Below are 13,801 nucleotides of genomic sequence, written 5' to 3' on the forward strand. Positions count from 1 at the left end.
CTCCCAAAGTGCTGGGATTACAGGCATGAGCCACTGTGCCCGGCCATAATTAAATTTTTTATATTGCCCCCACCCCTTTGAAGCCCTGGGTATAATTCCTGGGGGGTTATCCAGTCTGGAATGTTTAGAGGAAGACTCTCTGGTCTTCAGTCAATTCTATCTTCTTGGATCGGCTTGGCTTAGCCATAGAGGTCTATTGCTGTGACTCCTAAGACCACTTCGTGCTCCCACATCCGTCCCCTCCCCACAAACAGCAACTTTGCACCTAGCAGAGGTCCCGGGAGATCTGAATGGGAGTGATGCAAAGTTGCTATTATTCAAGAAAAGACAACAGCAGCAGCAAAAACACCCAGACCCCTGTTCGCTTTCTCTGGCTTGGGAAAACTCGTCAAGACTTCTCTGATGGGTCCCACTTCCGCCCCTCCCAAGCTGGGAGCCCTGTGCTGTGGAGTAACCCAGCATAGTAACTGGCTCCTGGAGCTGGGCCTTGGTAAACAAGAGCCCTGGCTGGGGGATGTCTTTTGGTGCCTGGCAACCTCTGCTTTTGGCTTGGCAATCCCAAAGCCTGTAACAACCGCAGTCCCCACCCCCAGGCCGGAAGGAGTAAACACCCGCAGCAAGCAGAGCAAAATACAAATTACAACCTTAAGACGTTTCCCTGCTGCATTGACAGACCGGGGTGATAGCAACAAACACCTAAGGCTCTGAACTAAACAAAAAGAAGAGTCCAGGCTAGGAAAGGAGAGATTCTGGCTAGACTTCAAGAAAGACTGAAGACTTTTTTTTTTTTGAAACAGTCTGGCTCTTTCGCCCAAGTTGGAGTGCTGTGGCAGAATCTTGGCTCACTGCAACCTCAGCCTCCCGGGTTCGAGCGATTCTCCTGCCTTAGCCTCCTGAGTAGCTGGAATTACAGGCACCCACTACCATGCCCAGCTAATTTTTGTAACTTTAATACAGACGGGGTTTTGCCCTGTTGGCCAGGCTAGTCTTGAACTCCTGACCTCAGGTGAGCCACCCGCGTCAGCCTACCAAAGTGCCGGGATTATAGGCATGAGCCACCGCGGCCAGCCAAGAAAGACTTCTTAGCCTACCTGGAGGAAGACTAAACACAGGCACTGTGAGGGTAAGTCAGCTCCCCTCCAGGCTGCCCACGTGAGCACTCAAAGCTGGCAGCCTCCCCCACGCTCACTGAGCTTCCTTTCATAGTTCCCACTGCCTCAGGATGAAGTCCTGTTAATGGCCGAGTGCCTGGACCTTCCCTGTAAGATAGGAGTCATCATATGGATGAGAAAACTGAGGCTCAGAGAGGATAGGTCACTTGCCTGAAGGCACACAGCTAAAGCAGTAGTCAAGGGTGGGAATGAGGCCGGGCGCGGTGGCTCAAGCCTGTAATCCCAGCACTTTGGGAGGCCGAGACGGGCGGATCACGAGGTCAGGAGATCGAGACCATCCTGGCTAACATGGTGAAACCCCGTCTCTACTAAAAATACAAAAAACTAGCCGGGCGAAGTGGCGAGCGCCTGTAGTCCCAGCTACTCAGGAGGCTGAGGCAGGAGAATGGTGTAAACCCAGGAGGCGGAGCTTGCAGTGAGCTGAGATCCGGCCACTGCACTCCAGCCCAGGCGACAGAGCGAGACTCCGTCTCAAAAAAAAAAAAAAAAAAAAAAAAAAAGGGTGGGAATGTGAAGTCAGATCTGGCATTAAAATCTGTGTGCTCTTCCGGCTGTTTGACCTCACCTCTCATCTCCATCTCACCCCAATCTACCTTTTGCAGCCTCCCCCACCACAACCTCCACCACCCCTCTGCCCCCCAGTGTAAAAGAGGTGGGAGAAGGAAAGCATGAATTTATTGATGAACTTCACAACAAGAGAATTATGTTAGTTATTACTGAATAAACCATAGTAATATTCTCTTTTTCTTTTGTAGTTTTCTTTTTGGCATGTCCATGTAATCAACATAATTTTTTTTTCTTTTTGAGATGGTGTTTCGCTCTGTCACCTCAGGCTGGAGTACAGTGGCATGATCTTGCCTCACTGAAACCTCCACCTCCCGGTTTCAAGCAATTCTCCCACCTCAGCCTCCTGAGTAGCTGGGACTACAGGCATACACCACCATGCCCAGCTAATTTTTGTATTTTTTGTAGAGATGAGGTTTCGCCATGTTTGGCCAGGCTGGTCTCAAACTTTTTTTTTTTTTTTTTTTTTTTGAGACGGAGTCTCGCTCTGCCGCCCAGGCTGGAGTACAGTGGCCGGATCTCAGCTTACTGCAAGCTCTGCCTCCCAGGTTCCCGCCATTCTCCTGCCTCAGCCTCCCGAGTAGCTGGGACTACAGGCGCCTGCCACCTCGCCCGGCTAGTGTTTTGTATTTTTAGTAGAGACGGGGTTTCACCGTGTTAGCCAGGATGGTCTCGATCTCCTGACCTCGTGATCCACCCGTCTCGGCCTCCCAAAGTGCTGGGATTACAGGCTTGAGCCACCGCGCCCGGCCTTTTTTTTTTTTTTTTAGAGACAGTCTTGCTCTGTTGCCCAGGCTGGAGTGCAGTGATGGAATCATGGCTCACTGCAGCCTCAAACTCCTGGGCTCAAGTGATCCTGCCACCTTAGCCTCTCAAGTAGCTGGAACTACAGGTAGGCTGATACCATGCCTGGCTTATTTTAAAATTTTTTGTAGAGATGGGATCTTACTATATTGCCCAGGTTGGTCTCAAACTCCTGGTCTCAATGATCCTCCCACCTTGACCTGCCAAAGCACTGGAATTACAGGAGGGAGCCACTGCATCTGGCCCAACACAATCATATTTTAAAGCTTAGCGTTACTGAACTTTTCCTCTCTAAGCAAGATAAAGAGTTTTTCTTTTTTTTTAATTTTTGAGATGGAGTCTCGCTCTGTCGCTTAGGCTGGATGCAGTGGCCGGATCTCAGCTCACTGAAAGCTCCGCCTCCCGGGTTCCCACCATTCTCCTGCCTCAGCCTCCTGAGTAGCTGGGACTACAGGCGCCCGCCACCTCGCCCGGCTAGTTTTTTTTTTTTTGTATTTTTTTTTAGTAGAGATGGGGTTTCACCGTGTTAGCCAGGATAGTCTCGATCTCCTGACCTCGTGATCCTCCCGTCTCGGCCTCCCAAAGTGCTGGGATTACAGGCTTGAGCCACCGCGCCCGGCCAAGAGTTTTTCAACCTTGGCACTACTGCTATTTTGAGCAGGATTATTCGTTGTTGTGAGGGATTTGTCTTGTGCATTGTAGGATGTCTAGTAGCATCCCTGGCCTCAATACCCAATAGATGTCAGCAGTACTGCCCCATGCTCGGGGTTGTGACAACCACAAATGTCTCCAGACATTGCCAAATATCCTCTGGGGGATTGAATTGTCCCTGGTTGGGAAACACTGAATTACACCAGATAATAAAGTGCCCGTTTCAATGAGGCAGGTCTTAGGACTAAATAAAATGCACCAGCAAGTAGCTTGGAGGAGATAGATCAGTGAGGTTCAGGCTCTTGCTTCTGATGCAAGAGGGGCTGGGGAAGCAGCTTCTAAAATCTGAATCCTAATCTGCAGCAGGGCCTGGATGGATCCCCTGAGGACTGACCTTTGACTTTCCTGGGAATAACTGTCTTTGCAGGAGCCCACCACTATCCAATCTAATTCTGAGAGGAGTCAGTGGTGTTACATTCACTGCCACCCGAAAGGGGACACCCCAACTGCAAGAGGAACTTGTTTGGGGTCAAGTGTGGAAAAAGAGTGGCAACAGTTAGTGGGTGCCACATCCTGCTTTTGCACAGGTGGTGGTGGAGAGGGACGTGGGAGGGGCTGCAAGTATCTTCTAGAACAGTGCTACGCAAAGTATGGTCCATACGCTGGTTTTTGTCTGGTCCCCAATGAATTGAGAGTGTTTAAAAACTTCTTTTTTTTTTTTGAGACGGAGTCTCGCTCTGTCATCCAAGCTGGAGTGCAGTGGCTGGATCTCAGCTCACTGCAAGCTCCGCCTCCCGGGTTCACGCCAATCTCCTGCCTCAGCCTTCCGAGCAGCTGGGACTACAGGCGCCCGCCACCTCGCCCAGCCAGTTTTTTGTATTTTTTTAGTAGAGACGGGGTTTCACTGTGTTAGCCAGGATGGTGTCGATTTCCTGACCTCGTGATCCGCCTGTCTCGGCCTCCCAAAGTGCTGGGATTACAGGCATGAGCCACTGCGCCCGGCCCCTTTTTTTTTTGAGATAGAGTCTAGCTCTGTTACCCAAACTGGAGTGCAGCGACACTATCTCCACTCACTGCAACCTCCACCTCCTGGGTTCAAGTGATTCTCCTGCCTCAGCCTCCCAAGTAGTTGGAATTACAGGCACCCGCCACCACGCCCAGCTAATTTTTAGTAGAGACGGGGTTTCATCATGTTGGCCAGGCTGATCTCGAACTCCTGACCTCAGGTGATCCACCTGCCCCAGCCTCCCAAAGTGCTGGGATTACAGGCGTGAGCCACCACATCTGGTGCTTAATAGCAATCAGACTGAGGAAATTTATGTCTGTTGTGTGTAATAACAAAAAAATGTATTTTGTATGTCTTTTTAAACTTTATTTTTCTAGTAAGTTCTAGTAAGTCTTTTGTTTTTTTGAGATAGAGTCTCATTGTGTTGCCCAGAGTGGAGTACAGTGGCACGGTCTTGGCTCGCTGCAATCTCCTCCCAGGTTCAAACAATTCTCCTGCTTTCTAAGTAGCTGGGATTACAGGCACGAGCTACCACACCTGGCTAATTTTTGTATTTTTAGTAGAGATGGGGTTTCACCATGTTGGCCAGGCTGATTTTTTTTTTTTTTTTTTTGAGACGGAGTCTCACTCTGTCACCCAGGCTGGAGTGTGGTGTCATGATGTCGGCTCACTGCAAGCTCCGCCTCCCGGGCTCATGCCTTTCTCCTGCCTCAGCCTCCAGTGTAGCTGGGACTACAGGCTCCTGCCACCACGCCCAGAGAATTTTTTGTATTTTTAGTGGAGACGGGGTTTCACCGTGTTAACCAGGATGGTCTTCCTGACCTCATGATCTGCCCGGCTTGGCCTCCCAATGTGCTGGGATTACAAGCGTGAGCCACCGAGCCCAGCATTTTAAAAAATTTTTTGGGCAGGGCGCGGTGGCTCACGCCTGTAATCCCAGCACTTTGGGAGGCTGAGGCGGGTGGATCACGAGGTCAGGAGATCGAGACCATCCTGGCTAACACGGTGAAACCCCCATCTCCACTAAAATTACAAAAAAAATTAGCCGGGCGTGATGGTAGTCCCCAGCTACTCGGGAGGCTGAGGTAGGAGAATGGTGTGAACTTGGGAGGCGGAGCTTGCAGTGAGCCAAGATTGCACTACTGCACTCCAGCCTGGGCCACAGAGCGAAACTCTATCACAAAAAAATTTTAAAAGTTAAAAAATTTGAAAAAAAATTTAAAAAAATTAGCCAGGTGTGGTGGCAGGCACCTGTAGTCCCAGCTACTCCAGAGGCAGAGGCAGGAGAATGACATGAACACAGGAGGCGGAGCTGTCAGTGAACTGAGATGGCGCCACTGCACTCCAGCCTGGGTGACAGAGCGAGACTCCGTCTCAAAAAAAAAAAAATTTTTTTTTTGTAGGGAATAGAGGCTCACTACATTGTTCAGGCTGGTCTTGAACTCCTGGGCTCAGGTGATCCTCCTGCCTTGGCCTCCCTATGTATTGGGATTACAGGCGTGAGCCACCGTGCCCGGCCTAGGTCAGCATTTTAAAAATGCTATTACTGGGCCAGGCACGGTGGCTCACGCCTGTAATCCCAGTACTTTGGGAATCTGAGGCGGGTGGATCACAAGGTCAGGAGTTCAAGACTAGGCTGGCCAATATAGTGAAACCCCGACTTTACTAAAAATACAAAAATTAGCCGGGCATGGTGGCACGCGCCTGTAGTCCCAGGACTTTGGGAGTCTGAGGCGGGTGGATCACAAGGTCAGGAGTTCAAGACCAGGCTAGCCAATGTAGTGAAACCCCAACTTTACTAAAAATACAAAAATTAGCCGGGCATGGTGGCACACATCTGTAGTCCCAGCTACTCAGGAGGCTGAGGCAGGAGAATTGATTGAACCCGGGGGCAGAGGTTGTGGTGAGATGAGATTGTGTCATTGCACTCTGGCCTGGGCAGCAGAGCAAAACTCCATCTCAAAAAAATGAACAAACAAATAAAAATGCCATTACTGGGGCCCCAGCTCATACCAAATAGATCAGAATCTGGGAGGTGGGGCACGAACATGGACATGGGGATTTTTGGTAAAATCGATTCCCAGGGGGATTAATGGGTAGCTAGAGGGAGAATCTCTGCTTTATAGAAGTGTCAGCCTTGGAGGCTGGGTGTGGTAGCTTATGCCTTTAATCTCAGCACTTTGGGAGGCTAAGGCAGGAGGATCACTTGAACTCAGTAGTTCGAGACCAGCCTGGGCAACATAGTGAGACTTCATCTCTATATAAAATTATTTTAAAATTATAGGCTGGGCACGGTGGCTCACGCCTATAATCCCAGCACTTTGGGAGGCTGAGGCAGGCGGATTGCCTGAGGTCAGAAGTTTGAGACCAGCCTGGCGAACATGGTGAAACCCTGTCTCTACTAAAAATACAAAATAATTAGCTGGATGTGGTGTCGTTCGCCTGTAATCCCAGCTACTCAGGAGCTGAGGCAGGGGAATTGCTTGGACCAAGGAGGTGGTGGTTGCAGTGAGCTGAGATTGTGCCACTGCGCTCCAGCCTTGATGACAGAGCAAGACTCCGTCTCAAAAAAAAAAAAAAAAAATATATATATATATATATATAAAAAATATAATATAATTTTAAAGTGTCAGTTTTGGAAGCAAAAAGATGGGAGCTTTTGGCAGTGGTTCCCAAATGTATCTGTGCATTGGAATCACCTGAATCAACTTAAAAAAAAAATGATCCATCCAGATACTGTGATTTGCTTGGTTTGACATGTGGTCTAAGTGTTGGAATTTCTTCTGATTTTTTTTTTTTTTTTTTTGAGGTGGAGTCTCGCTCTGTCGCCCAGGCTGGAGTACAGTGGCCGGATCTCAGCTCACTGCAAGCTCCGCCTCCCGGGTTCCCGCCATTCTCCTGCCTCAGCCTCCGGAGTAGCTGGGACTACAGGCGCCCGCCACCTCGCCCAGCTAGTTTTTTGTATTTTTTAGTAGAGACGGGGTTTCACTGTGTTAGCCAGGATGGTCTCGATCTCCTGACCTCGTGATCCTCCCGTCTCGGCCTCCCAAAGTGCTGGGATTACAGGCTTGAGCCACCGCGCCCGGCCAAGTGTTGGAATTTTAAAAACATCTTGAGATAGGCCAGGTGCGGTGGTTCATGATGTAATCCCGGCACTCTCGGGGGCTGAGGAGGGAGGATTGCTTGAGCCTAGGAGTTCAAAACCAGCCTGGGCAACAAAGTGAGACCCTGTCTCTGCATAGTGGTACGCTCCTGTAATCCCAACACGTTGGGAGGCCAAGGCAGGAGGATCACTTGAGCCCAGGATTGAGCCCAGGAGTTTAAGACCTGCCTGGGAAGCACAGAGAGACCCTGTCTCTACCAAAAAAGAAAAAAAAAAATTAACTGGACCTAGTGGCATGTGCCTGTGTTCCCAGCTACTAGGGAGGCTGAGGTGGGAAGATTGCTTGAACCTAAGAGGTCGTGGCTGCAGTGAGTTGTGATCACACCACTGTACTCCAGCCTGGGAGACACAGTGAGATCATGTCTCAAAAAGAAAAAAAAAATCAAAAAGTTAGCAGAGCTTGGTGGTGCATGCCTGTAGTACTAGCTACTTGGGATGCTAAGGTGGGGGGATCACTTTGGCCCAGGAAGTGGAGGCTGCAGTTAGCCATGTTTGTACCACTTCATTAAAGCTGGGGCAACAGAGCCAGACCCTGTCTCAAAACAAACAACAAAAAAGCAAACATCCCGAGATTACTCCAATATCCAAACAAGCTTGGGAACCACTAGACTAGAGTATTCCTGAGGGTAGATACTCACTGACTGGTGAGGGAGTAATCATTTTCTGCTTAAGCTCAGCAATGAGGGGCCGCCTCTTTCCAATGATCAACAGCAAACAAGCCACTGTTCCCCTGACTAGAGTGTTTGGTTTGCTTCTGGAAAGCAGAGATGGAGGTGACGCCCCCTTGGTCAGTCTAAGCAATAGCAAAGGTAATTGCTCCTCTCTTCCTTAGGTGGCCCTTCAAGCGTAGAAGGTCAGATAGTTCTGCTGGTTCGTCTCTACTGATTTCCCTTTCCAGCTTCCTTTCTGTCCTGAGAGCCTCTTGTACACAAGAGATAGCTCTAACAGCTCCTCTCTTAGTCATGACTTCAGTGTAGAAGAAACCCAACCCAAACCAACTCATTTATTGGCTCATGGCATGGAAAAGTCCATAGGTGCTGCTAATGTCAGGCATGGCTGAATCCAAGAGCTTAACTGGTATATCTGGGAAGATGTCTTTCTCAACTCATGCTCTGCTCTCCAGCTGTGTTGACTTCATTCTCAGGATGGCTCCCTCTCAATGGTGGCAGAGATGACCATTAACGAGTCCAGGTTGGTGCTTTTCCAGTTTAGCAATGCCAGGGGAAAGAGAGGGTCCTTTCCTCAGTGGTTCAGTCAAGGTCTCAGGCTGATGCTCATTCCATCTGCTATCCCAGTTTAAGCCATCTGCCAATCACTGGGGCCAAGGAAATGAAATGTACTGATCAGTCAGTCACCTGCTCACCTTGAAGTGAGAGTGGGGGACGGATAGCTTTTCTTTTTCTTTTCCTTTCTTTTCTTTCTCTTTCTTTCTTATCTTTTTTTTTTTTTTTTTTTGAGACAGAGTCTCGCTCTGTCGCCCAGGCTGGAGTGCAGTGGCCGGATCTCAGCTCACTGCAAGCTCCGCCTCCCGGGTTTACGCCATTCTCCTGCCTCAGCCTCCCGAGTAGCTGGGACTATAGGCGCCCGCCACCGTGCCCGGGTAGTTGTTTTTTTTTTTTGTATTTTTTAGTAGAGACGGGGTTTCACCATGTTAGCCAGGATGGTCTCGATCTCCTGACGTCGTGATCCGCCCGTCTCGGCCTCCTTAAGTGCTGGGATTACAGGCTTGAGCCACCGCGCCCGGCCTCTTTCTTTCTTTCTTTCTTTTTTTTTTTTTTTGAGACTGAGTCTCGCTCTGTTGCCCAGGCTGAAGTGCAGTGGCGCGATCTCGGCTCAGTGCAACCTCCGCCTCCTGAGTTCAAGTGATTCTCCTGCCTCAGCCTCCCAAGTAGCTGGGATTACAGGTGTGTGCCACCATGCTCGGCTAATTTTTGTATTTTTGGTAGAGATGGGGTTCACCATGTTGGCCATGCTGGTCTCAAACTCCTGGCCTCAAGTGATCCACCCACCTCAGCCTTCCAAAGTGCTGGGATTACAAGCGTGAGCCACCGCACCCAGCAGGGATAACTTTACAAAGGATTATCAGAGTGCTGCTACCACAGGAAGGAGTGGAAGGTGCTGAACAGGCAGAACAACAGATGCCACTCTGTTTGCTCCTAGGTCAGCAGAGGGATGCCATGTGCAGAAATCACAACGATGCAAGACAGAGTCTGACAAATGCAGTCAGTGTTAGGGTACTCCTAAAAGATGCAGATTCTGAACTGATGAGATAGGCCTTTGATAGGTGGGGCTGCTGGGGAGGAAGGGCATGAGCAGGCATGAGGAAGCAGGAAGTCCAGAGTATGGTCAAGATGAGAACACATGACTGGAATATTGTGTATGAAGAAGCCAAGGCTGGTATGACATGGAGGCCAGATACTAGAGGTTTAGAGCTTGTCCCTCATTCTGATGGCAATGGAGGGCCTTGGAAGGTGATGGTGAAGCTGGCGAGATCATCAGAGTTTATACCTTGCAGGGCCTTGTAGACTACACTAAGGGTTTAGGGTTTGATCCTGAGGGCACTGGAGACAGGGGTTGACAGGATCAGAGTTGTACTTGAGGAACAACCCTCTGACTACCTTTTGTAGGATACCTCTCCGCTTGGATGGAGAGAGGCAGAAAACAAGGAACCTTGGGAGACCTTATCATAGCCAACACTTCATATTCCTTACTTTGGCCCAAGCACTGTTCTAAGACATACTCTGTTCTTTGAGACATGTAAAGGCCTAAAACAGGGTGGTAGAAGACTCAGTAGATGTTCTGGGGGCAGAATACAGTGGATGTTGTGGCTGATGCAATATGGTGGATAAGATAGAAGGAGGAAGCTAAGATTCCTCTGAGATTTTGAAGTTGGGCGATCAGAAAGACAGAAGAACTCCTGACCGGGCGCGGTGGCTCACATCTGTAATCCCAGCACTTTGGGAGGCCGAGGCAGGTGGATCGCCTGAGGTCAGGAGATTGAGCCCAGCGTGGCCAACATAGTGAAACCCTATCTCTACTAAAAATACAAAAAAGGCCTGGCGAGGTGGCTCACGCTTGTAATCCCAGCACTCTGGGAGGCCGAGGTGGGCGGATCACGAGGTCAGGAGATCGAGACCATCTTGGCTAACATGGTGAAACCCCGTCTCTACTAAAAACACAAAAAATTAGCTGGGCGTGTGGTGGGCGCCTGTAATCCCAGCTGCTCGGGAGGCTGAGGCAGGAGAATGGCGTGAACCCAGGAGGCGGAGCTTGCAGTGAGCCGAGATCGCGCCACTGCACTCCAGCCTGGGCGATAGAGCGAGATTCTATGTCAAAAAAAACAAAAAAACAAAAAAAACAAAAAATTAGTTGGGCGTGGTGGTGGGCGCCTGTAATCCCAGCTGCTTGGGAGGCTGAGGCAGGAGAATCGCTTGAACCCAGGAGGCGAAGGTTGCAGTGAGCCGAGATCGCACCTTTGCACTCCAGCCTGGGCAACAAGAGCCAAACTCTGTCAGGGAAGAGGAGGGGAGGGGGGGAGGGGAGGGGAGGGGAGGGGAGGGGGAGGGGAGAGGAGGGAGGTGGGGAGGGGAGGGGGGGAGGCGGGGAGGGGAGGGGAGGTGGGGAGGGGAGGTAGGGAGGGGAGGGGAGGTAGAGAGGGAGAGGAGGTGGGAAGGGGAGGGGAGGTGGGAAGGGGAGGGGAGGCGGGGAGGGGAAGGGGGGAGGGGAAGGGAGGGGAGGGCAGGGCAGGGCAGGGCAGGGAAGGGCTCCTAACAGAAACAGGAAAGAGCTAAGGAAAGTCCATACATACACGTACCTACTGCTGTCAATTCCATGCTTAGCCAACTGCTGGATTCTAGGAAGACAAAGAACAAACTAGTTGTTGCCCTTCAGGAGTTGGCTCTCTGTAGGTGGCACAGATGGGCGATTTCAACACATTGTGATGAGTGTGGTAAAACCTGTATAAGCAGCGTGGGCTAGGGAGTTGACTCCTTCTGCCCTTTCTCAGCCAGCTGATCACCAAGACCAGTAGATATGATCTCCTAAACGTCCTCTCTCTTTTGAATCTTCCCACTTTTCTTCATCCCCACTGAGAATACACTAGACCATGCCATTGTCCCATCTCATCTGGAATACTATGATATAACTTCCTTACTGGTCTCCCCACTTTCACTCTAGTTTGCCCTAATCCTTTCTCACATTATACCACAGTAATCCTTTAGAAAAGGAAATGCGAGCCAGGCTCAGTGGCTTATGCCTGTAATCCCAGTACTTTGGGAGGCTGAGGTGGGTGGATCACCTGAGGTCAAGAGTTCAAGAACAGACTGACCAACATGGTGATACTCCATCTCTACTAAAAATACAAAAAAATTAGCCGGGCATGGTGGCACATGTCTGTAACCCCAGCTACTCAGGAGGCTGAGGCAGGAGAATCGCTTGAACCTGGGAGGTGGAGATTGCAATGAGCCAAGATCGCACCATTGCACTCCAGCCTGGGCAACAAGCGCAAAACTCCGTCTCGAAAAAAAAAAAAAAAAAAAAAAGTAAAATAAAAATAAAAAAGGAAATGAGAATCACGTCCCTCCCTTGCTTATAAACCGTTCAATGGTTTCCCATTGTTCTCAGAATAAAATCCAATATCCTCAATTTGGACTGTCAGACCCAGTAGGATCTGGCTGCTTAGGACCTGGCCGACCTTATTGTGCTTCTCCTCCTATTACACTCCAGAGTCAATGGCAGGCCTAACAACACTTAGGATGTGCCATGTTCCTTCAGGCCACAGCGCTTTTCCATGTGTTGTTCCTTCTGTCTGGAATGCTCTTCCCCAATTCTTGGCCTGGCTAACTATATTGTTTACGGGTCATTCCCTTAGGGAAGCATCCCTTAAACTTCTAGCCTAGAATAGGACCTCCAGATTCTACACCAAGCCAGCAAGCCTTTTCTGTAAGGGGTGAATCATTCATATTGTAGGCTTTGCAGACCACAGAGTCTCTGTTGCAACCACTCTACTCTGCAGTTAGAGCAGCCATAGACAGTAACAAGAATGCATTTATGGACACTGAACTTTGAATTTCATACACTTTCTGCATGTCACAAAAGGAAAATTTTCTTTCTTTCTTTTTTTTTTTTTTTGAGACAGAGTTTTGCTCTTGTTGCCCAGGCTGGAGTGCAGTGGCACGATCTTGGCTCACTGCAACCTCCGCCTCCTGGGATTCAAGCAATTCTTCTGTCTCAGCCTCCTGAGTAGCTGGGATTACAGGCATGAGCCACCACGCCAGGCCAATTTTTCTTTTCAGTAGAGATGGGTTTTCTCCATGTTGGTCAGACTGGTCACAAACTCCCGACCTCAGGTGATCCACCTGCCTCGGCCTCCCAAAATGCTGGGATTACAGGCATAAACCACCACGCCCAGCCAATAAAATTTTCTTTTTTTTTTTTTTCCCTAACCATTAAAAAATGTAAAAATAGGCTGGGCATGGTGACTCATACCTGAAATCCTAGCACTTTGGAAGGCCTAAGCAGGAGGACTGCTTTAGCCCAGGAGTTCGAGACCAGCCTGGGCAATACAGTGAGACCCTGTCTCTACAAAAAATTAAAAAGAAAACACTGGCTGGGCGCGGTGGCCCGTGCCTGTAATCCCAACATTTTGAAAGGCTGAGGCGGGTGGATCACCTGAGGTCAAGAGTTCAAGACCAGCCCGGCAGGCTGGGCGCGGTGGCTCAAGCCTGTAATCCCAGCACTTTGGGAGGCCGAGGCAGGTGGATCACGAGGTCAGGAGATCGAGACCATCCTGGCTAACATGGTGAAACCCCGTCTCTACTAAAAATACAAAAAACTAGCCGGGCGTGGTGGCGGGCACCTGTAGTCCCAGCTACTCGGAGGCTGAGGCGGGAGAATGGCGTGAACCCGGGAGGCGGAGCTTGCAGTGAGCCGATATCGCGCCACTGCACTCCAGCCTGGGCGACACAGCGAGACTCCGTCTCAAAAAAAAAAAAAAAAAAAAAAAAAAAAAAGACCAGCCCGGCCAACATGGTGAAACCCCCGTCTATACTAAAAATACAAAAATTAGCTGGGTGTGGTGGTGTGTAATCCCAGCTACTCAGGAGACAGAGGCAGGAGAATCTCTTGAACTGGGACGTGGAGGTTGCAGTGAGTGGAGATCACACCACTGCACTCTAGCCTGGGTGAAAGAGCAAGACTCCGTCTCAAAAAAAAAAAAAATGCCAGATGCGGTGGCTCACACCTCTAATCCTAGTGCTCTGGAAGGCCGAGGTGGGTGGATCACAAGGTCAGGAGTTTGAGACCAGCCTGGCCAATATGGTGAAACCCCATCTCTACTAAAAATACAAAAATTAGCCAGGCGTGCTGGCGGGCACCTGTAATCTCAGTTATGCAGGAGGCTGAGGCAGGAGAATCTCTTGAACCTGGGAGGCAGAGGCTTCA

General features: G+C 49.9%; 1 protein-coding gene across 1 annotated transcript in view; it reads left to right on the plus strand.

Moving 5' to 3' along the window:
* The first annotated feature begins 657 nt into the window (after positions 1-657).
* Positions 658-13,801, plus strand: part of THRAP3 (thyroid hormone receptor associated protein 3) — a 104,025-nt gene continuing 90,881 nt past the window's right edge. The window contains exon 1 of the mRNA XM_050797995.1: positions 658-1,123. The gene's annotated coding sequence lies outside the window, so the exon portion shown is untranslated. The remainder of the gene's footprint in view (positions 1,124-13,801) is intronic.

Source organism: Macaca thibetana, chromosome 1 (genome assembly GCF_024542745.1).
Source record: "Macaca thibetana thibetana isolate TM-01 chromosome 1, ASM2454274v1, whole genome shotgun sequence".
In the NCBI taxonomy this organism is placed as follows: Eukaryota; Metazoa; Chordata; class Mammalia; order Primates; family Cercopithecidae; genus Macaca; species Macaca thibetana.